The sequence below is a fragment of the Delphinapterus leucas genome, chromosome 4 (genome assembly GCF_059928025.1).
Source record: "Delphinapterus leucas isolate spDelLeu-1000000601 "Yukka" chromosome 4, BTC_Dleu_Yukka2, whole genome shotgun sequence".
In the NCBI taxonomy this organism is placed as follows: Eukaryota; Metazoa; Chordata; class Mammalia; order Artiodactyla; family Monodontidae; genus Delphinapterus; species Delphinapterus leucas.
Genome location: NC_143132.1, coordinates 52,371,572 through 52,393,676, shown reverse-complemented (window position 1 = coordinate 52,393,676; position 22,105 = coordinate 52,371,572). Strand labels below are relative to the sequence as shown.

The 22,105-nt window shown below is 38.0% G+C and overlaps 1 long non-coding RNA gene across 2 annotated transcripts; it reads right to left on the bottom strand.

Moving 5' to 3' along the window:
• Nucleotides 1-1,460: 1,460 nt before the first annotated feature.
• LOC149749307 (uncharacterized) lies at nucleotides 1,461-18,043 on the bottom strand. 2 transcript variants are annotated; one of them, XR_016392987.1, is made up of 3 exons: nucleotides 17,496-18,043; nucleotides 15,811-15,893; nucleotides 1,461-7,721 (listed from the first exon to the last, which is right to left on the bottom strand). It is a non-coding gene; the product is annotated as an uncharacterized LOC149749307 (long non-coding RNA). The 2 variants fall into 2 exon arrangements; XR_016392988.1 differs by having other exon boundaries at nucleotides 15,811-15,876; nucleotides 17,496-18,038.
• Between the last annotated feature and the right edge of the window lie 4,062 nt (nucleotides 18,044-22,105).

Here is a 22,105-nt window from a genome sequence, read left to right as displayed (position 1 = left end):
TTACAGTAGAGAAACCTGACAAATACTCTTTCAAATCAGATAATCAAGGTTAATTTCAACAGTGATAAATCCTATTGATAGTTTGGACCCTTGATATGATGTGGTGAGAATGGCAATTTACCTCTATGATCTTCCTCCCCAAAATGCATTTTTCCTGTCTAACTATGAGAAAACATCAGAAAAATCCCAATTGAGGGACATTTTCCAAAACACTGGGCTAGTAATCTTCAAAACTGTCAGGATCATAAAAAATATGGAAAATCTGAGAAACTGTCACAACCAAGAGAAGCGTAAGGAGACATGACTACTAAATGTATGTTGTGTCCTGGAAGAGAGGAAGGACACTATGAAAAACTCAGATAAGCTGTATAAAGTATGGACTTTAGTTTAAAAATATATATATATTATGGATTGTTTGTACATGTGTGTGAACACATCCTTGCAATTGTAACGAAATTTTGGGGGAATGTAATATTGTACAGTCATTAAGAGCAGACTCTAGAGCTTATTTCCAGTGTTCAAATCCAGGCTCTGCCAATAATTAGAAGCTGTGTAGCTTTCAGTAGTTATTTAACATCTCTGATCCTCATTTTCCTTAACTCTAAAATCAATACATGTAAAGCCCTTAGGACAGTATCTGACCCACAGATACATAATTACTATTAATTGGAAAAACGAAATGATGTAGAAACATGAGCTCACATATTAGCCTATGCAGGTATACTTGTGTTTAATGATAACTGTTATAACTGACATTTGTATAGTGTTTTACAGTTTATAAAGCTATCACGTGTACATAAATTCATTGGAGCCTAACAACATCACTATGAGCTATTTTGATATATTATGATCCCCATTTTACAGATGGGGAAATCAGTTCAAAAAAATTGAACTTGGAGTTCATAGATAAATGCCAGAACTGGGATACAACATATTCTAATTTCAAAACCTGTGTTATTTCAACAGTATAAAGCTGCCCCTTAGGCATTTTCTATTTGCAAACTCTCCAGAAATTTTAAATTAAAAAAAAAGGTCCTGAAGATATTGCTCTAAAGTTTTATTCTCAGCATTTTATTACATTATTTCTCACAGTATCCTTAAGGAGCTAGAAGAATAAACACTGAATTCTATATTTTGCAGAGGAAAAGGCAAGGCCCTAGGAATTTTCTTCTTTTCACATCAGGCACTTGCTAGATTCTGGGAGGAGATCCACATTAAATCAACCTAACTTTTATTTTTTGCTCCAATGTAATGGTCTGTGCTAGATGTTGTGGGCAATACAGTAGGATTATTGCCCTCAAGGATTTGGCTATCTATTGTCTATATCTTCTTTTCATTTAAACCTAAATTAGGCAATATATTCCTCATACAGGCATTTCATGCTTAAAAATTAATATGTCATAGCATGATCACATTTTACAGCCAATTAGACAAGATAACCACAAATTTTTCTTGCGTTTTACAAAAGACACATCCAATTTAAAAAGTGAACAAATCAGTGTTATTAAAAATAAAATTAAGTTGCATAAATTTGGATTTTATGGAATTATATATGTTAGCATACATCTATAAATTCAATAAAAATATACGTGTATGTAGAGACATAATCCTGCAGGCATGTGAGTATGGATATTTTGCAAGGAGGGATAAAGGGATGATGGAAGGCCAAGCTGGCAATAAGTCACAAGTTTATTATTGTACAACAAATTGCCCCCAAACTTAATGACTAAAACAATACATATATCACACTTTCTGGGGATAAGGAATCTGGGGGCTTCTGGCTCAAGACTTTTCAGGAGATTTCAGTAAAGGTGCTGGCTGAGACTGTGGTCACACCTGAAATCTCAACTCATGGAGGATTTGCTTCCAAGATGACTCACAGGGCTGTTGGCAAAATCAATTCCTCACTGCTTGTTGGATAAAAACCTTAGATCTTCCCAGCAGTTGGCCAGAGACCTCCCTTGGTTCCTTGATCCTTGGGTGTTTTCATAGGGCAGGGCACAACATGGCAGTTGACTTCCCTCAGAGCATGAGAGCAAGTGAGGGCCCGGGGAAATCAGTCTTTTTATAACTTACCCCTGTAAGTGACATTCCATCACTCTGCCATTTTCTTTTTATAGAAGTTAGTCACTAGGTCCAATACACACTCAAAGGGAAGGAATTACACAGGGCATACATAGCTGGAGGTGGGGAACTTTTGGAGTCATTTTATGGCCTATTATACAGCATAATTTTTATGAGAAAATACTGAGAAACACTGAAGGAAAGTTGCCTTATTTTAGCCCAGGGATAGATGAGGTTAAGGGGCAGGCCTAGCTCTATGGGCCCAGCTGGTGTGTTGTATCTCAGATGTCTAGGGGAATGTGGGAAGTACTGCCTCTGTTCTGCAGTTGCAATATAAGGAGTTGACAGATATTTCTGATTGTATATTTATCAAACTCATTTTCTCTTCTCCTGGGCACACAGCTAGACCATATTTGCAAGCATTCTTTGCAAGTAGGTGTGGACGTGAGACTGAGTTCTAGACAAAGTAATGCAAATAGAAGTTATGTGAATCACATCCAGGTGGGACACAAAAGACTCCCATGCATAATCCTCCACCTCCTTCTCCACTTCAGGCTGTATAGGATGGGGACAAACTCAACGGTGACTTTGTAAGGCCCATGTTGAACATGACAGATCTCAAGATGAAAGGAAATATGGTATATGAACACATAACTGGAGGGAGCCACCCACTGATCAAGAATATTCATTTTGAACATTATGTGAGAAATAAACTTCTACTGAATTAAGCCTCCAAGGATGTGGCGAGCATTGACTCTCGAAGCTAACACTACTGTAACTACTACAAGAGCCAGATATCTGAAGTAGTTGTCCTGAACCAAACAATTAAGCTCTAACAATGCAAAGGCAAATCAGAAATGCAAGACGTAACTTAATTATTCTTTAAACAAGATGCTTAGCACAGTTCTTGTTACAAGGTGGGTTCTTTGGTTAAATGGTAGATGCTGACCCAAGTTAGTCAGAAAGTAAGGGAGCTGATGTACGTAGGTTTTTTTTTTTAAATCCCAGATCAAGAGGGCATTGTTTATTAATTCCAAGCTAAGTTTTTTTTTTCCACATCTTTATTGGAGTATAATTGCTTCACAATGCTGTGCCAGCTTCTGCTGTACAACAAACTGAACCAGCCATATGTATGCATGTATCCTCTATCCACTCCCGCTTGAGCCTCCCCCCAACCCTCCCTATCCCATCTCTCTAGGTCGTCACAAAGCATCAAACTGATCTCCTTGTGCTATGCAGCAGCTTCCCACAGGCCATCCATTTTACATTTCGTAGTGTATATATGACAATACTGCTCTCTCACTTCATGCCAGCTTCCACTTCCCCCCTGTGTCCTCAAGTCCGTTCTCTGCATCTGCATCTTCATTCCTGCCCTGCCACTAGGTTCATCAGTACCGTTTTTTTTAGATTCCATATATATGCATTTGTTTTTCTCTTTCTACATTACTTCACTCTGTATGACAGATTCTAGGTCCATCCACCTCACTACAATAACTCAATTTCATTCCTTTTTATGGCTAAGTAATATTCCATTGTATAGATGTGCCACATCTTCTTTATCCATTCATCTGTCGATGTACATTTAGGTTGCTTCCATGTCCTGGCTATTGTAAATAGTGCTGCAGTGAACATTGTCATACATGTCTCTTTTAGAATTATGGTTTTCTCAGGGTATATGCCCAGTAGTGGGATTGCTGGGTCATATGGTAGTTCTATTTTTAGTATTTTAAGGAACCTCCGTACTGTTCTCCATAGTGGCTATATCAATTTACATTCCCACCAACAGTACAGGAGGGTTGCCTTTTCTCCACACCCTCTCCAGAATTTATTGTTTCTAGATTTTTTGATGATGGCCCTTCTGACCGGTATGAGGTGATACCTCATTTTGGTTTTGATTTGCATTTCTCTAATGATTAGTGATGTTGAACATCTTTGAATGTATTTGTTGCCCATCTATATGTCTTCTTTGGAGAAATGTCTATTTAGGTCTTCTGCCCATTTTTGGATTGGATTGTTTGTTTTTTTGATATTGAGCTGCATGAGCTACTTGTATATTTTGGAGATTAATTCTTTGTCCATTGATTCATTTGCACACATTTTCTCCCATTCTCAGGGTGGTCTTTTCATCCTGCTTATGGTTTCTTTTTGCTGTGCAAAAGCTTTTAGGTTTCATTAGGTCCCATTTACTTATTTTTGTTTTTATTTCCATTTCTCTAGGAGGTGGGTCAAAAAGGATCTTGCTGCGAGTTATGTCAAAGAGTGTTCTTCCTATGTTTTCCTCTAAGAGTTTTATAGTGTCTGGCCTCACATTTAGTTCTTTAATACATTTTGAGTTTATTTTTGTATATGGTGTTAGGGAGTGTTCTAATTTCATTCTTTTACACGTATCTGTCCATTTTTCCTAGCACCACTTATTGAAGAGGCTGTCTTTTATCCATTGTATATTCTTGCCTCCTTTGTCATAGATAAGGTGGCCATATGTGTGTGGGTTTATCTCTGGGCTTTCTATCCTGATCCATTGATCTATATTTCTGTTTTTGTGCCAGTACCATACTGTCTTGATTACTGTAGCTTTGTAGTATAGTCTCAAGTCAGGGAGCCTGATTCCTCCAGCTTCATTTTTCTTTCTTATGATTGCTTTGGCTCTTCGGGGTCTTCTGTGTTTTCATACAAATTGTAAAATTTTCTAGTTCTGTGAAAAATGCCATCAGTAGTTTGATCGGGATTGCACTGAATCTGTAGATTGCTTTGGGTAGTAGAGTCATTTTCACAATATTGATTCTTCCAATTCAGGAGCATGGTATATCTCTCCATCTGTTCATGTCATCTTTGATTTCTTTCATCAGTGTTTTATAGTTTTCTTAGTAGAGGTCTTTTGTCTCCTTAGGTAGGTTTATTCCTAGGTATTTTATTCTTTTTGTTGTGATGGTAAATGGGATTTTTTCCTTAATTTCTCTTTCTGATCTTTTGTTGTTAGTGTATAGGAATTCAAGAGATTCCTGGGCATTAATTTTTCATCCTGCAACCTTACCACATTCATTGATTAGTTCTAGTAGTTTTCTGGTGGCATCTTTAGGATTTTCTATGTATAGTATCATGTCATCAGCAAACAGTGACAGTTTTACTTCTTCTTTTTCAATTTGTATTCCTTTTATTTCTTTTTCTTCTCTGATTGCTGTGGCTAAGACTTCCAATACTATGTTGAATAAGAGTGGCAAGAATGGACATCCTTGTCTTGTTCCTGATCTTAGAGGAAATGCTTTCAGTTTTTCACCATTGAGAATGATGTTTGCTGTAGGTTTGTCATATATGGCTTTATCGTGTTGAGGTAGGTTCCCTTTATGCCCACTTTTTGGAGTTTTTATCATAAATGGGTGTTGAATTTTGTCAAAAGCTTCTTCTGCATCTATTGATATGATCATATGGTTTTTATTCTTTAATTTGTTAGTATGTGTATCACATTGATTATTTTGCCTATATTGAAAAATCCTTGCATCCCTGGGATAAATCCCACTCACTCATGGTGTATGATCTTTTTAAGGTGTTGTTGGATTCTGTTTGCTAGTATTTTGTTGATGATGTTTGCATCTATGTTCATTAGTGATATTGGCCTGTAGTTTTCTTTTTTTGTGACATCTTTGTCTGGTTTTGGTATCAGGGTGATGGTGGCCTTGTAGAATGAGTTTGGGAGTGTTCCTCCCTCTGCTATATTTTGGAAGAGTTTGAGAAGGATAGGTGTTAGTTCTTCTCTAAATGTTTGATAGAATTTGCCTGTGAAGCCATCTGGTCTTGGGTTTTTGTTTGTTAGAAGATTTTTTTTTGTTTTTTTTTTTGCGGTACAAGGGCCTCTCACTGTTGTGGCCTCTCCCGCTGCAGAGCACAGGCTCTGGACGTGCAGGCCCAGCGGCCATGGCTCATGGGCCCAGGCGCTCTGCGGCATGCGGGATCCTCCCGGACTGGGGCACAAGCCCATGTCCCCTGCATCGGCAGGTGGACTCTCAACCACTGTGCCACCAAGGAAGCCCTGTTGGAAGATTTTTAATCACAGTCTCAATTTCATTACCTGTGATTGGTCTGTCTATATTTTCTAATTCTTCCTGGCTCAGTCTTGGAAAATTGTACCTTTCTAAGAATTTGTCCATTTCTTTCACATTGTCCATTTTATTGGCTTACAGTTGCTTGTGTTAGTCTCTTATGATTTTTCATATTTCTGTGGTGTCAGTTGTAACTTCTCATTTTTCATTTCTAAATCTGTTAATTTGAGTCTTTTCCCTTTTTTTCTTGGTGAATCTGGCTAAAGGTTTATCAATTTTATTTATCTGCTCAAAGAACCAACTTTTAGTTTTATTGATCTTTGCTATTGTTTTCTTTGTTTCTATATCATTTATTTCTGCTCTCATTTTTATGATTTCTTTCCTTCTACTAACTTGGGGTTTTCTTTGTTCTTCTCTATCTAGCTGCTTTAGGTGTAAGGTTAGATTATTTATTTGAGTTTCTTTTTGTTTCTTGAAGTGAGCTTGAATTGCCATAAACCTCCCTCTTAGAACTGCTTTTGCTGCATCCCATAGGTTTTGGATTGTCATGTTTTCATTGTCATTTCTACCTAGGTGTTTCTAAATTTCTTCTTTGATTTCTTCAGTGATCTCTTGTTTATTTAGCAGTGCAGTGTTTAGCCTCCATGTATTTGTGATTTTTATGTTTTTTTTCCTGTAATTGATTTCTAATCTCATATCATTGTGGTCAGAAAAGATGCTTGATACAATTTCAATTTTTAAAAAATTTTCAAGGCTTCACTTTTGACCCAAGATGTGATCTATTCTGGAGAATGTGTGTGCCATGTGCACTTGAAAAGAAAGTGTATTCTTCTATTTTTGGATGGAATGTCCTAAAAATATCAATTAAGTCTATCTGGTCTATTGTGTCATTTAAAGCTTGTCTTTCCTTATTTATTTTCTGTCTGGCTGATCTGTCTATTGGTGTAAATGGGGTATTAAAGTTCCCCCCATTATTGTGTTACTGTTGATTTCTTCTTTTATGGCTGTTAGCATTTGCCTTATGTATTGAGGTGCTCTTATGTTGGGTGCATTAGTATTTAGAATTGTTATGTTTTCTTCTTGGATTGATCCCTTGATCATTATGCAGTATCCTTCCTTATCTCTTGTAACAATCTTTATTTTAAGGCTGTTTTAAGACTCATATCTGATATGAATATAGCTACTCCAGCTTTCTTTTGATTTGCATTTGCATGCCATACCTTTTTCCATCCCCTCACTTTCAGTCTGTATGTGTCCTATGTCTGAAGTGGGTTTTTTGTAGACAGCATATATAAAGGTCTTGTTTTTGTATCCATTCATCCAGTCTGTGTCCTTTAGTTGGAGCATTTAGTCCATTTACATTCAAGGTGATTATCTATATGTATGTTACTATTACCATATTCTTAATTGATTTGGGTTTGTTTTTGTGGGTCTTTTTCTTCTCTTGTGTTTCCCGCTTAGAGAAGTTCCTTTAGTATTTGTTGTAAAGCTGGTTTGGTGGTACTGAATTCTCGTAGCTTTTGCTGTAGAAGGTTTTGACGTTGCCTCCACCACAGGAGCTCAGGCCTGAGCTCCGGCTTGGGAACCAAACCCTGCAGGGGCTGTATCTTTGTGTAGTTCAGTCTAGAAAATTTAAGGAAAACAGGTTATCTTTATAACATGCTTTAATGTGTAATATCTAAGGTGTAGCATTAACAACATAATACTTGCAAAGAAAATATAAGTAGAATACTGCAAATTGATATTAACATTAACCTAAATGTCCTCTTCTTTTTTGCATTCCTTGCTCCCAAACTCTGTACATTTACATACATCAGATATTTTTTCCTTTTGAATTATTTTCCAGCATATTTTCTCATACATTTTTCTACTTGGCTTGTTGCTAAAAAAGAAGGAAACTAATGCATGCTACATGCAGCAACCCTTTCTATATCATTTGGATAAAATGTTACAACTCTACAATCAGCAGGATATTGCTTTCCTTTCTGTGGTAAGTGATAAATCTCAAGGGGCAAAACATCTGGCTGGCAATTTGGAGTAGAGCAGGCCACAGGATCTGTGTAGCCTGGGAAATGGGGGACAGGGAGGTGGGACACTTAAGAAAGGAAGGCTTCTCTCTGAACTTAAACATGTCCTATGGGTTGGCAGAATAATCAGAATCCTGCTGAGGACTAAGGTTTAATGGAGTGAAGGAAGGCAGGCACAGTTTGAGGGTTGTTTTTCTGTGTTTATGTCACACCTTAATTTTTTTTCTTAGTGCTACTGTTTCCTTTGCTGCTCTCTTGCTTGCACTCAGGTAATAGCTAGTGCTCTGTGCACTTATGCCATACCTGGCACTGGTCTAAGTGCTTTACTTAGCATTATCTCGTGTAATACTCAGAACAACCTTATGGGGCAGGCATCACCGTTATCTTCATTTTATCAAAGGAGAAAGAAAGTGAATGTAAGCCTAACTGTTGCAAGTCTAGTAAACGATGTGGCAGTCTGACTCTAGTGGGCTGCCTGTTGATAACTTTATTTTATGAATATTATGAATGCATGTATCTGACATCCGCTGGGCCTCTCTTATATGGTAAGTCTTACAGATAGAGAATGTTGTTAGATTCTTTCAAATTTCAAGTCACAGATATACATTCAGGCTAATTCAATTGATGATGTTTCATGAATGTGTATAGAACACCCGTAGTGGATAGAGCTCTCCTGTCAGGTTACCTTCAGGTAGGGTGAATTTATCTCAGATTTGCTCAGATAGTTTTTGTTCAAGCTTATTGATCCAGCATAATTATTAGCAGCATCTTTTCTCACTATTAAAATTTTCCCAGTTTGGATGATAAATCATATGATTATCTTGTTCAAGGCCACTGGCAAGCCAGTAGAGGACTGTCAAGTTAGTCAGTAATAGTTCTCAGAGATAGAAAAATAAGTGAAACTGCCATAATAAGATTCTCCTAATTAGACTGTTAACAAGAAAAGCAAATAATTTAAAAAATTCTGCCTGAATAACATGATAAGTAGAATAGAATTAACCATTATTTGGAGAGAACATAGAGGCAGAATATGAAAATGCTCTTCCTTTTCAAGTGTACTAGGATCGTTTTCAAAAGGATCACTTGCTGGAACAAAAAAAAATGTATGCAAGAAATTTTTAAAAGCTGATCTACAGATTACATTTTAGGCTACAATACATGAAAAATAGAAACAAATAATGAGAATGGAATTAAAATGTGCCAAATGCCTAAAAACTTCAAAAAAAGTGGTTTTTAAAAGTGCCTAGGTCAGGGAAGGAATCCAGAATGTAATAGCAAGAATATGCAATGAAAATATACATACAATATATAAAAAAGTATGGAATGTTGCCAAAATAGCACTTAGGAGAAAATTTATCACTTAAAATACCTCTTTTTTAATGGAGGAAAAGGGAAAAACAATGAACTAACTCTCTACCTAAAGTGTTTAGGAAAAGAATAAACATCATGCCAAAAGAAAATAGGAAAAAAGGAAATGATAAGTAGAAATATGTGGGAACAGTAAAAGGAAAGGAATATAGTTCACAATAAAGCAAACATTAAATAGTTAGGAATAGCTTCAAGAGCCCAAAAGGATGCATAAACTACCAACGTTTATTGAGAGAATACTGAAATAAAGGAAGAAGCAAACTGTATTTCTGAATATGAAGACAATAATATTCCAAAATGTCACATGTTCCCCACTTCCCTTACAGTTTGATATAGTCTCAGTTAAAGCATCAACATGATATTCTTATAAGTTGAACAAAAAAATTTTCTAAGAATGCATCTGAGAGAATTAATAGGTCAGAATAGCAAAGATTTTTCTGAAAAAGAGAATTGAGAGTTATTAACTCACATGTATTAAAGTCCAGAGTAAAATGATAAAAATAGAAACAAGGTTTACTTTTTGTGGAAATAAAACAAAATGAATAAACTTCAAATATATTAGAAATTTAAATGTAAAAATTCATGTTACAGAAAATAAGAAAAAAATGACTAGTGACTAGAACTTTGGAGTGGTCACTTTGTAAGCAGAGGTGATAGGAAATATCAAAATGGAAAAGAGCCACAGATTACACTATAATTTTTAGCTTCTGTACAAAGGAAAGATTGCAGCTAAATTAAAAGAACAAATGCAGAAGCAGTTTCAGAGAACGTGAAAACATTTTAAATAAGTCCTATATAAAATCTTCATTTAGCATTTTAAGAAAATTTTCAAAAACAGAGCAAATAATTAGAGGATATTTAAAAATAGTTACTTAGTTCAACAGATATTTATTGAGCGCTTAGGTTCTCAGAATACTTATAAAAATATTATCACTGCCCTCAAGGAGCTTGCAGCTGCTAACCATATAAACATATGGTAAAGAAATGCAAATTAGAAGACTATTAAACCATTTTATACCTACTAAACTGGTGTAATTAAACCTAAATATAAATCCTTAGTATAGACGATTTTTTTTAAGCTAATTCATTCAAACTGCAGGTATCAATTCTCAAAATGCACGTACATCTTGTACTTTAAAAATTTTACCATAATTCATGTTAACTTTTGAAATATTCAGAAACTTATATTAGTGCAAACATCACTTATAACATCCAGAAATAACTATAGTTGATATTTTAAGGTACATTCTTCTCAACTTTTTTCTATTCATATTTATTTACCAAAATAAGATTATACAATATTTGTAATCTCTTAGTATTTAATTATATACTACACATATTTTCCATATTAATAGTATCCTTTCAAATTATAATTTTCATTTATTTCAAATTCCATTGTAAAGATATACCATACTGTATTTGACTAATCTCCTTGTTTTGGCTTTCTGTTTCTAGTTTTTCACTATTATCTAATTCATTCATTCAGTACATAATTATTTCATTAATTGATATTTTAGGTTCTGTGGACAGGTTGATGAGCATAGTAGATGTGGTGCCTTTTCCCATGGGGCTTGTATTTTGGGTTGCTGTGTTGATCATGCTGTTCCCTTTGGGCTCCAACTTGGTAAGGCATGCCAACATGAGGATTACATCCCACTGTTGCAGTATTCTACCTTCTGAAGGATAGAATGCTACAAACAACTCCCATAATATGCTGTTAAACCCTGCTCCCTAGCTGATCCTTGCTGCACTCCTCCCCGTAGACAAAGGGAAAAAAATCTGACCCTACATTAGAGCCAACTGTCCTTTTATTCCAGCCTAGAGTTGAATTCTATAAATGTGGATTGCTTCTTATCTGCAGGATACTGTTAAGGCCAAATTCATCATGCTTAACTTCTTTTTATCCTTGGTCATCACCCAAAATATGAATTCTGCCAGGCATCTAGCTGATTCCTACATGTATTTCTCAAATGCCTAGAGAAGCCTTTCTCTTAACTTTCTATCTCTCTGTATCCTCCCAAACTTTCTCACAGTGCCCTGTGAAATTTTCCCTGTATACAAACAGGTTTACCTATATCTACAAACATTTTTCCTTATTAAATCTTTATGTCCTCTGAGGAAATCGCTACTAGCCTTTTTTTTTTTTTTTTTACGCGGGCCTCTCACTGTTGTGGCCTCTCCCGTTGCGGAGCACAGGCTCCGGACGCGCAGGCTCAGCGGCCATGGCTCACGGGCCCAGCCGCTCCGTGGCATGCGGGATCTTCCCGGACCAGGGCACGAACCCGTGTCCCCTGCATCGGCAGGCGGACTCTCAACCACTGCGCCACCATGGAAGCCCGCTACTAGCCTTGTATAGGCTGCTCATTTTCTTCAATACCCAACTACCTTAAGGTTGGATAAGAAATTGGTGTTTGTAGGGTCATTACCATGTATTATTTTACATTTTCTTTTATATCTCTTCCCCTAGGCAGTTGTTCTAGTTTGTTTAATTTGTATATTTGTGTTTGTAAGTATTCTTCCAAACATATGCTTTCTGTGTGCATCAATTTTTAATACAGTCATACCTCATTTTCTTGTGCTTTGCAGATATTGTTTTTTATTTGTTTGTTTTGTTTTTGTTTACAAATTGAATGTTTGCAGCAACCCTATGTTAAGCAAGGCTATCAGAGCCATTTTTCCAATAGCATTTGCTACCTTCGTGTCTCTGTGGCACATTTTGATAATTCTCAAAATATTTCAAACTTTCTCATCATTGTATTTGTTATGGTGATCTGTGATCAGTGACCTTTGATGTTCCTATTGTAATTATTTTGGAGCACCATGAACCATGTGTAAAGAGGATGGCAAGCAATAAAATATTTTGTGTGTTCAGACTGCTCTACTGACCAGTCGTTCCCATCTCTCTCCCTCTCTTGGCTTCCCTATTCCCTTCCCTATTGGGAAGACGCAGCAATTTTAAAACTGGGCTTCCCTGTTCCCTGAGACACAGAAATATTGAAATTAGGCCAATTAATAATCCTACTACAATGGCCTCTAAGAGTTCAAGTGAAAGGAAGAGTTGCAAGTTTCTCACTTTAAATCAGAACAGAAATGATCAAGCTTAGTGAGAAAGGCATGTCGAAAGCTGTGATAGGCTGAAAACCAGGCCTTTTGTGCCAAACAGTTAGCGAAGTTGTGAATGCAAAGGAAAAGTTCTTGAAGGAAATTAATAGTGCTACGCCTGTGAACACATGAATGATAAGAAAGCAAAACAACCTTATTGAAGATATGGAGAAAGTTATATTGTTCTGAATAGATCAAAGCAGCCACAACATTCCCTTAAGACAAAGCCTAATCCAGAATAAGGCTCTAACTCTCTTCAAGTCTATGAAGGCTGAGAGAGCTGAGGAAGCTGCAGAAGAAAAGTTTCAAGCTAGCAGAGGTTGGTTCATGAGGTTTAAGGAAACAAGCCATCTCCATACAACAAAGTACACTGTGAAATAGCATGTGCTGATGTAGAAACTGCAGCAAGTTATCCAGAAGATCTAGTTAACCTGCTTAATGAAGGTGGCTACATTAAACGACAGCTTTTCAGTGTGGATGAAATAGCGTTATATGGGAAGAAGATTCCATCTAGGACTTTCATAGCTAGAGAGGAGAAATCAAAGCCTGGCTTCAAAACTTAAAAGGACAGCCTGACTCTCTTGATATGGGCTGTGCACCATTCTGGAAATCTTAAGGCCTTTAAGAATTATGCACAATCAGGGGAGATTTGTTCAAGACAGCAGAGTAGAAGGACGTGCTCTCACTCCCTCTTTTGAGAACACCAGAATCACAACTAACTGCTGAACAATCATCGACAGCAGGACACTGGAAATCATCAAAAAAGATACCCCACATCCAAAGACAAAGGAGAAACCACAATGAGATGGTAGAAGGGGCACAATTATAATAAAATCAAATCCCATAACTGCTGGGTGGGGGACTCAAAAACTGGAGAACAGTTATACCACAGAAGACCACCTACGCGAGTGAAGGTTCTGAGCCCCACATCAGGCTTCCCAACCTGGGGGTCTGGCAATGGGAGGAGGAATTCCTCGAGAATCAGACTTTGAAAGCTACTGGGATTTGATTGCAGGACTTCGACAGGACTGGGGGAAAAAGAGACTCCAATCTTGGAGGGCACACACAAAGACAACCCTCAGAATGGGAGAAAATATTTGCAAATAAATCAACGGACAAAGGATTAATCTCCGAAATATATAAACAGCTCATGCAGCTCAATATTAAAAAAGCAAACAACCCAATCCAAAAATGGGCAGAAGACCTAAATAGACATTTCTCCAAAGAAGACATACCAAGGGCCAAGAAGCATATGAAAAGCTGCTCAACATCACTAATTATTAGAGAAATGCAAATCAAAACTACAATGGGGTATCACCTCACACCAGTTAGAATGGGCATCATCAGAAAATCTACAAACAACAAATGCTGGAGTGGGTGTGGAGAAAAGGGAGCCCTCTTGCACTGTTGGTGGGAATGTAAATTGATACAGCCACTATAGAGAACAGTATGGAGGTTCCTTAAAAAACTAAAAATTGAATTACTGTATGACCCAGCCATCCCACTACTGGGCATATACCCTGAGAAAACCATAATTCAAAAAGACACATGCACCCCAATGTTCATTGCAGCACTCTTTACAATAGCCAAGTCATGGAAGCAACATAAATGCCCATCAACAGACGAATGGATAAATAAGATGTGGTACATATATACAATGGAATATTACTCAGCATAAAAAGGAATGAAATTGGGTTATTTGTAGAGGCGTGGATGCATCTAGAGACTGTTATACAGAGTGAAATAAGTCAGAAAGGGAGCAACAGGTGTAGTATATTAACACATATATGTGGAACCTAGAAAATGGTACAGATGATCCAGTTTGCAGGGCAGAAATAGAGACACAGATGTAGAGAACAAACATATGGACACCAAGGGGGGAAAGCGGTGGGGGTGGGTGTGGTGATGTGCTGAATTTGGAGATTGGGATTGACATGTATACACTGATGTGTATAAAATTGATGACATAAGAAGAACCTGCTGTATAAAAAAATAAATAAAATTAAATTTAAAAAATAAATTAATTACAAAAATAATAATTATCCCAAATCAACTCTTCCTGTGCTTTATAAATGGAAAAACAAAGTCTGGATGATGGCATATCTGCTTACAACATGGTTTACTGAATATTTTGAGCCCATTGTTGAGAACTACTACTCAGGAAAAAGGATTCGTTTCAAAATATTACTGCTCATTGACAATGTGTCTGGTCGCCCAAGAGCTCTGATGGAGATGTGCAGGGAGATTAATGTTGCTTTCATTCCTATTAACACATCCACTCTGCTGCCCATGGATGTCAACTTTCAAGTCTTATTATTTAAGGAATACATTTTGTAAGCCTATAGCTGCCACAGGTAGTGATTCCTCTGATGGATCTAGGTAAAGTAAATTGAACATCTTCTGGAAAGGATTCACCATTCTAGATGTCATTAAGAATATTTGTAATTCGTGGAAGAGGTCAAAATATCAGGAGTTTGGAAGAAGTTCATTCCTACCCTCATGGATGACTTTGAGGGGTTCAAAACTTCAGTAGAGGAAATAATTACAGTTGTGGTGGAAATAGCAAGAGACCTAGAATTAGAAATGGAGCCTGAAGATGTGACAGAGCTGCTGCAATCTCATGATAAACTTTAATGAATGAGGAGTTGCTTTTTGTGCATGAGTATAGAAAGTGGTTTCTTGAGATGGAATCTATTCCTGGTGAAGATGCTGTGAAGATTGTTGAAATGACACTAAAGGACTTAGAATATTACATAAACTTAGTCGATAAAGCAGCAGCAGGGTTTGAGAGGATTGACTCCAATTTTGAAAGAAGTTCTAAAATGCTAGATGCTGTAATGTTCTAAACGCTCTCAGGTAAAATGCTATCAAAAAGCATTTCATGGTACAGAGAGATTTTTTGTGAACGGAAGTGAATTGATTTGGTGAACTTCATTGTTGTTTTATTTTAAGAAATTACCATAGCTACCCTAACCTTCAGCAAACACCACACTGATCAGTCAGCAGCCATCAACACTGAGGCAAGACCTTCCATTAGCAAAAAGATTAGGACTCACTGAAGGCTCAGGTGATGGCTAGCATTTTTTAGCAATAAGGTATTTTTTAATTAAAGTGTTTTTTTTAGACATAATGCTATTGCATACTTAATAGACTACAGTATAGTACAAAAATAACTTTTACCTGTACTGGGAAACCAAAATATTCATATGACTCACTTTTATTGTGGTATTTGCTTTATTGTGGTGGTCTGGAACCAATCCTGCAATATCTCCATGGTGTGCCTGTATATTAAAAGATACTGAACAGTGACATCAGTAAGATGGCAGAATATGTCCCAGGCATTGTCCCCCTTCGTAAACACACATAGAACAATGATATTTGAGCCAAAATACTTTTCTGAGAACTCCAGAGACCAGTTAAGAATTTGCAACGCCCTAGACTGCACAAAAAACCAGAAAAACCACTTTGAAACAGGTAAGGAGAGCAGTTTCACTTTACCCATGTCAGTCCCTCCCCCGAGTATGCAGAGTTCAGTGCCAAGAGAGATCCACTTGGCCGGAGATTTCTCCCTTGGGGAGAAGAGTGAGTTAGGCATGCATTTGATATCCCCTGCCTTTTGGGATGCTGTCCAAGAAATCTACTTCTGTATGACCTCTCATACAGACTGCTGCAGAGGCAACGAGCAGTTAGAATGCCTGAAGGCAGCTGAGAACAAAGAAAAGGGGTGGGCGGCTCCCTGGTCGCCTGCAAGGCCCTGCGGGATTGAGAGAAGGTGCACAATTATGAGATTTCTCTTTCAGGAGACTAGGAGAAAAGTGGAACTGGCACCCAGCCTGCTGGCATTCCAGCCCAGTGCCTTAGTGAAAAATGGTGAGTGGTTTTCAGCAGCCAGCATGGTGCTGCAGGATTGAGAGAAGGTGTGCAATCTTGAGACTTCTCCATTAGGAAGGAGAGAGAGAGTGGAACTTGCATGCAGCCTCCCGCATTCCAGTCCACTCCCCCAGAGAAGAGGAGTGGGTGGGTCTCAGCAGACAGCACAGCTTTGCAGGACTTAGAATAGGAGTGCCATCCTGAGACTTCTCCTTCAGGAAGAAGGAAGAGAGATGCAGCTCACACCCAGCTCCCCACAATTTCAATGCACTCCCCTAGGGAAAGAGAGTGATGAACTTTCAGCAACCAGCACGATTCTGTGGGGTTAAGAGAAGATGCACAATCCTGAGATGTCTCCTTCAGGAGGCAGGGAGAGAAATGAAGCTAGCTCCTAATATAATGGCATTTTAGTGTATTGCCCTAGGAAAAAGGCCTGGGTGGCTCTGAGCAGACAGCACAGCTCTGCAGGGTACGGAAAAGCATGTAACCCAGCATCTTCTCCTTAAAGAGGAAGGAAAGAGGTGGAACTTACACCCAATATCCTGGCATTTTTGGAATGAGAGAAAATATTTGCAAAACATAAATCTGATAAAGGGATAATACCCACAATAAAGAACTCATACAGAGGAGACCTTCAAGATAGCAGAGGAATAAAATGTGGAGATCACCTTCCTCCCCACAAATACATCAAAAATACATCTACATTTGGAACAACTCCTACAGAACACCTACTGAACGCTGGCAGAAGACCTCAGACTTCCCAAAAGGCAAGAAACTCCCCACGTACCTGGGTATGGCAAAAGAAAAAAGAAAAAACAGAGACAAAAGAATAGGGACGGGACCTGCACCAGTGGGAGGGAGCTGTGAAGGAGGAAATGTTTCCACACACTAGGAAGCCCCTTCGTGGGCAGAGACTGAGGGTCGCGGAGGGGGGAAGCTTCGGAGCCACAGAGGAGAGCACAGCAACAGGGGTGTGGAGGGCAAAGCGGAGAGATTCCCGCACAGAGGATCGGGGCCGACCGGCACTCACCAGCCCGAGAAGCTTGTCTGCTCACCCGCCGGGGCGGGCGGGGTCTGGGAGCTGAGGCTCTGGCTTCGGAGGTCAGATCCCAGGGAGAGGACTGGGGTTGGCTGTGTGAACACAGCCTGAAGGGGCTAGTGCACCACAGCTAGCTGGGAGGAGTCAGGGAAAAAGTGTGGACCTGCCAAAGAGGCAAGAGACCATTGTTTTGGGGTGCATGAGGAGAGGGGATTCCTGCTCTGTGTACCCACAGAAGGCAGAGCACTGCCTAAGCAAGCTCCTGAGACAGGCACGAACCACGGCTATCAGCCAGACCCCAGAGATGGGCATGAACTACTAACACTGCCGCTGCTGCCACCAAGAATCCTGTGTGCAAGCACAGGTCACTACGCCCCACCCCCACCCCCTGGAGCCTCTGCAGCCCCCCCACTGCCAGGGTCCCATGATCCAGGGACAGTTTCCCTGGGAGAACACGCAGTGTGCCTCACACTGTTGCAATGTCACGCTGGCCTCTGCCTCCACAGGCTTGACCTGCATTCCAGTTATGACTACTGTACTCCTCCCTCTCTCCGGCCTGAGTGAGCAAGAGAGCAGTAATCAGCTTCTGCTCTAACTCCCTCCTGTCTGGGCAGGAACAGACGCCTGAGGGTGGCCTACATGCAGAGGCGGGGCCAAAACCAATGGTGAACCTGGGAGCTGTGTGAATAAAGAAGAGAAAGGGAAATTTCTCCGTGCAGCCTCAGGAAAGTGGATTAAATCCCCACAATCAACTTGATGAACCCTACGTCTGTGGAATACCTGAATACACAACAAATGTTCCCAAAATTGAGGTGGTGGACTTCGGGAGCAACTGTAGACTTGCGGTTTGATTTCTGCATCTGTTTTGTTTCTGGTTTTTATGTTTATCTTAGCTTAGTTTTTAGTGCTTGTTATCATTGGTGGATTTGTATTGGTTTGGTTGCTCTCTTCCTTTTTTAAAATTAAAAAAAATTTAAATTATTTATTTTATTATTTACTTTTTATTTTTTAATTAAAAAAACTTTTATTCCTTTTTCTCTTTTTGTGAGTGTGTATGTGTATGCTTCTTTGTGTGGTTTTGTCTGTTTAGGTTTGCTTTTACCATTTGTCCTAGGGTTCTGACTGTTCATTTTATTGTTGTTTATTTTCTTTTTATAAGTGTGTGTGTATGTTTCTTTCTGTGATTTTTTTCTGTTTAGTTTTGCTTTTACCATTTGGTTTGGGATTCTGTTTGGTTTTTTTTCTGTTTTTCGTTTTTCTCTATTTTCTTATTTTACCTCTGAGCATGTGCTGGCAGGGTCTTGGTGCTCCGGCTGAGTGTCAAGCCTGAGCCTCTGAGGTGGGTGAGCCGAGTCAAGGACATTGGACAACCAGAGACCTCCTGGCCCCACGTAATATCAATCAGAAGAGCTCTCCCAGAAGATTTCCATCTCAACACCAAGACCCAGCTCCACCCAATGGCCAGCAAGCTCCAGTGCTGGATGCCCCATGCCAAACAACTAGCAATACAGGAACAAAACCACACCATTACCAGATAGGCTGCCTAAAATCATACTAAGTTCACAGACACCCCAAAGCGCACCACTGGACATGGCCCTCCCCAACAGAAGGACAAGATCCAGCCCCACCCACTAGAACACAGGCACCAGTCCCCTCCACCAAGAAGCCTACATAAGCCACTGAACCAACCTCACCCACTGGGGGCAAACACCAAAAACAATGGGAACTATGAACCTGCAACCTGTGAAAAGGAGACCCCCAAACACAGTAAATTAAAAAAAAATGAGAAGACAGAGAAATATGCAGTAGATGAAAGAGCAAGGTAAAAATCCACCAGACCAAACAAATGAAGAGGAAATAGTCTACCTGAAAAAGAATTCAGAGTAATGATAGCAAAGATGATCTAAAATCTAGGAAACAGAATGGAGAAAATACAAGAAACGTTTAACAAGGACCTAGAAGAACTAAAGAGCAAACGAACAATGATGAACAACACAATAACTGAAATTAAAAATAGTCTAGATGGGATCAATAGCAGAATAACTGAGACAGAAGAACGGATAAGTGACCTGGAAGATAAAATAGTGGAAATAACTGCCACAGAGCAGAATACAGAAAAAAGAATGAAAAGAACTGAGGACAGTCTCGGAGACTCTGGGACAACATTAAACACACAAATATTCTAACTATAAGGGACCCAGAAGAAGAAGAGAAAAAGAAAGGGTCTGAGAAAATATTTGAAGAGATTATACTTGAAAACTTCACTAACATGGGAAAGGAAATAGCCATTCAAGTCCAGGAAGCACAGAGAGTCCCATACAGGATAAATAAAAGGAGAAACACTCCAAGACACATATTAATCAAACTATCAAAAATTAAATACAAAGAAAAAATATTAAAAGCAACAAGGGAAAAGCAACAAATAACATACCAGGGAATCCCCATAAGGTTAACAGCTGATTTTTCAGCAGAACCTCTGCAAGCCAGAAGGGACTGGTAGGACATATTTAAAGAGATGAAAGGGAAAAATCTTCAACTAAGATTACTCTACCCAGCAAGGATCTCATTCAGGTTCGACGGAGAAATTTAAAACCTTTACAGACAAGCAAAAGCTAAGAAAATTCAGCACCACCAAATCAGCTTTACAGCAAATGCTAAAGGAACTTCTCTAGGTGGGAAACACAAGAGAAGGAAAAGACCTACAAAAACGAACTCAAAACAATTAAGAAAATGGTAATAGGAACATGCATATTGATAATTACCTTGAATGTAAATGAACTAAATGCTCCAACCAAAGGACACAGACTGGCTGAATGGATACAAAAACAAGACCCGTATATATGCTGTCTACAAGAGACCCACTTCAGACCTAGGGACACATACAGACTGAAAGTGAGGGGATGGAAAAAGATACTCCATGCAAATGGAAATCAAAAGAAAGCTGGAGTAGCAATACTGATATCAGACAAAATAGACTTTAAAGTAAAGACCATTACAAGAGACAAGAAGGACACTACATAATGATCAAGGCATCAATCCAAGAAGAAGATATAACACTTGTAAATATTCGTGCTCCCAATATAAGAGTACCTCAATACATAAGACAAATGCTAATAGTCATAAAAGGGGAAATCGACAGTAACACAATCATAGTAGGGGCCTGAACACCCCACTTTCATCAATGGACAGATCATCCAAAGTGAAAATAAACAAGGAAACACGAGGTTTAAATGACACATTAAACAAGATGGACTTGATATTTATAGGATATTGCATCCAAAAACAACAGAATACACTTTCTTCTCAAGTGCTCATGGAACATTTTCTACAGTAGGTCATATCTTGGGTCACAAATCAAGCCTCAGTAAATTGAAATTTTGAATCGAAAGTTTTTTTTATAAAAAATAAAAGAAAATTGGCTTTCAAAAGACATAATTATGAAAGTGAAAAGACTAGCCAGAGAAGGAGAGAAAATATTCCTGTTATATTTATCTGGCAAAGAACTTGTGTAAAGAATATGTAAAGAATTCTCAAAGCTCAAACCTAAGAAAGCAACCTAATAAAAAGTAGGCAAGTTATTTAAATGAACATTTCACAAAAGAAGATATAGAAATGGCCAAAAAGCACATGAAAATATGCTTATCATCTTTAGTCATTTGGAAAATACAAATTAAAGCCATAATGAAATACTATTATATACACATTAACAGAGCTGTAACTAAAAGCCCTAACAATAGTAAGGTTGGTGAAGATATAGACGAACTGGAACTCTCATATACTTCTTGTGGGAATGGGAAATGGCACAAGCACTTTGGAAAACTATTTTATAGTTTCCTTATAAAGTTAAACATATGCATATCATACCATCCTGCAGTTCCATAGTGAAAGCATATGATATGACCACACAAAGACTTGTATATCAATGTCTGCAGCAGCCTTATTCAAAGTAGCCCCCAAATGAAAAACACTCAAATGATAGTACTATATTGAAGCAATGGAATACTATCAGCAATAAAAAAGTACCAGGCTACTGATACACAAACATGTATAAATCTCAAAAATATTATGCTCAGTAAAGACCCAGACAGATAAATGTATGTACTATATAATTTCATTTAAACAAAATTCTAGAAAATGTAAACTGATTTATAGTGACAATAAGCAGATCATTGTTATTCTGGATTCCTGGGTGAAGGAAGGAATTGACTGAAAATGAGAAAATGCTTTTAGGAAAAGGAAATGTTCTGTATTTTGATGTGGTAATGGTTTTATAAGTGTATATAACTTTCAAAATTCACTGAATGGTACTCTTTAAATGAATTCAGGTTATTGTATAAAAATTATACAGCAATAGTTTAACTGAAAATAATCTTTGGGAAAAAATTAAATGTCTAATAATAGAGGAATGTAAATATATTGTGGTATGTTCAAATATGTGTTTGATCATTATTTTACTATTAGAGGTGTTTCTAGGGAAACTTTATTCTTTTATAAAATAAAATTTAAAATATATAAAGGAAAAGTTAGTAATCTCCTCTTATAGAAAAGATCCAGAAGGATATACTAATAAATGTAAATAATCTGATGGCCTATTAAAAAAT